This window comes from Piliocolobus tephrosceles, chromosome 6, assembly GCF_002776525.5.
Source record: "Piliocolobus tephrosceles isolate RC106 chromosome 6, ASM277652v3, whole genome shotgun sequence".
NCBI lineage: Eukaryota > Metazoa > Chordata > Mammalia > Primates > Cercopithecidae > Piliocolobus > Piliocolobus tephrosceles.
This window is the reverse complement of record NC_045439.1, coordinates 120,520,413-120,523,111: the sequence shown is the minus strand read 5'-3', so window position 1 is coordinate 120,523,111 and position 2,699 is coordinate 120,520,413. Positions and strand designations below refer to the sequence as shown.

The 2,699-nt window shown below is 41.2% G+C and overlaps 1 non-coding gene across 1 annotated transcript; it reads right to left on the bottom strand.

Annotated features, from left to right (window-relative positions):
* Window positions 1-2,016: 2,016 nt before the first annotated feature.
* LOC111552958 lies at window positions 2,017-2,082 on the bottom strand. Its single transcript, XR_002734786.1, has one exon. It is a non-coding gene; the product is annotated as a small nucleolar RNA SNORD37 (small nucleolar RNA).
* Window positions 2,083-2,699: the final 617 nt, after the last annotated feature.

Below are 2,699 nucleotides of genomic sequence, written 5' to 3'. Positions count from 1 at the left end.
GTCAGAACTCTTTCCACTAAAACCTTACATTTCTTGAATATTTAGAACATTTATTTTAAGAAAGAATGGCATAAAGTCTGGGCAAAGACATGCCAAGAGTTCTATTATACTTAAGATTTTAAATGTTGCTCTTCTGGCCTCTGCTCCTTGGCTAGCTTTTCATCTCCCTGTATACAATTCTCCCTCTAATATCTCATGCAAATACTGATTACCACACTGGTGGTTTTGCTCAGATATCCTGTATTGATACACAATACAGGAAATTATCCCAATCCACTCTGCCTCACAAAATAATGGCCTAAAGGTTCTCAAGTATGCACTCATTGGGATCATCCAATTACCCTATTCCACTCTACCTCACAAAATAATGACCTAAAGGTTCTCAAGTATGCACTAATTTGCCCTCCAAACATACCATTAGCTACCAAAGTCTGCTAATTCCACTTCAGGAAAGACTCCAAAATCGGTGCCTTGGTTTCTTATGCTTTTCCTATCTTCCTCCTAAGATCACTGCAAAGCCCCTGTCACCTTCAGTCTTCCTATCACATGATCAAATGCTTTGACTTCCCAAATACAGCCTCTATACTCTTCTAAGTTAATTCTTCCTAAAGGCAAATTTGAGCCCATCATTTCTATACTTAAAAAGCTGCATGACTCTACAATGCCTTAATGTTCTGGCTCAACCCACCTCCCCACCATAGAGTTCCCCTACTACTTGGCAGACTTAGACCACCTCTCAACCTTCTCTGCACCAGCCATAACTCTCATAACCCTAGGCTTGGCATATGATTTCCTTCCTCTGTAACACCTTTTATTTCCATTTATTGCTTCCAAAACTCTTATCCTAGCTCAAAACAGCAAAGAAAAATACTACTATATAACATTCCTTGAGACCTTTGGTAGTAGTGATGCATGCTCCCTACTGCTACTTCATTTTATTCATACATTTCTTATGGCATTTACTGAATTATTTATTACAATTCGCTACTTCTCTTATATTATTCTACTCAAAGCTTCCTATGGCCTTGTGAATAAAAGGCAGGCAGCAGAGTTGAGTGGACCTGGGTTTGATCCCTGCCAATGAATCAGCAATGATGTGACAAATTACCAAGATTAATCAAATCTTGGTAATCCTCAGTTTGTTAATTTGCTGAGGATTGATAATGAAACTTACAAGTTGATCTGATGTGTGGGATGGTGATGATGCATGGAATGTGCCTCACACTGCTTTGGCACCAGTCTTGAGTCAATACGTGAGAGACATGCATCCCTGTATTCCCAACTCTTAATTAAAGTGCCAAGCACATTTGCTGAAATGAAAATCATCCAATATTTACACTGTTATAAACTTAGCTATGTAAAAGATGTGGCTCCCTTTGTTTCTTTACACCTGCATACATTCTCAAACTCAGATTTGTGCTGATGGTGAGCGCTTGTCAATCCAAGATCACTCAGTCACTTTCATTATGAGAAACAGTATTTTGGAAGCTAGCGCTCAGTTGATTCACCTTTCTGCCCCACAGGAAACAGGAGCAGGATGTGTGTGCTCCAGGCATCCAGGGGATATTGCATTTGTACGCCATTTGTGCTCCAGTCTGCCTTTAGCTATACTGCCTATAGTGGTATAGCGCTTGTTACCTAGTCTTGGAAGTCAGTCTCTAGCCTGCTACATTCACCACTGATGTCCTTAGGTGACAGAAAGAGCAGTGAAAATCCTGAGTAAATTTGAGAGGATTCCAGAACAAAAAGAACTGGGGTCTGACTTTCCAGGCTGTCTTTCCTCTGAAAAAACTGTAAACTTTGTAACTAAATCCCATTTCTGCATGACACCAGGGGCTCGAAGTCTGAAATCAAAGTGTCAGTAGGGTTGGTTCCCTCTGAGGACTGAGCAGAGAGAATCTGTCCAAGCCTCTCTTCTTGTAGATGGCCATTTACTCCTTGTGTCTCTTTCCATTTTCTTCCCTTTATGCATGTCTGTTTCTTTGTCCAAGTTTATTCCTTTTCTTTCTCTATGGGCCTCAGATGCTGGTTTTCTTCAATACATATCAGGTCAAATTGAAGAAATGTTACTTACTCATTTTTTTTTTTTTTTTTTTTTTTTTTTTTTTTTTAAATAGACAGGGTCTCACTCTGTTGCCCAGGCTGGAGTGCTGGAGTGCAATCTCAGCTCACTGTAGCCTCGACCTCCCAGCGTTAAGCGATCGTCCCACCTCAGCTTCCCAAGTAGCTGGGACTACAAGCATGCACCACTGCACCTGGCTAATTTTTGTAATTTTTGATAGAGATGGAGTCTCACCACATTACCTAGGCTGATCTCGATCTCCTGTGCTCAAGTGATACACTTCCCTTGGCTTCCTTAAGTGCTGGTATGACAGGTGTGGCCATAAAAAAGGATGAGTTCATGTCCTTTGTAGGGAAACCATCATTCTGAGCAAACTATGGCAAGGACAGAAAAGCAAACACCGCATGTTCTCACTCATAAGTGGGAACTGTATAATGAGAACACTTGGACGCGGGCTGGGGAACATCACACACCGGGGTCTGTCATGGGGTGAGGAGATGGGGGAGGGATGGTATTGGGAGATATACATGATGTAAATGGCAAGTTGATGGGTGCAGTATACCAACATGGCACATATATACATATGTAACAAACTTACACGTTGTGCATATGTACCCTAGAACTTGGAGTATAATTA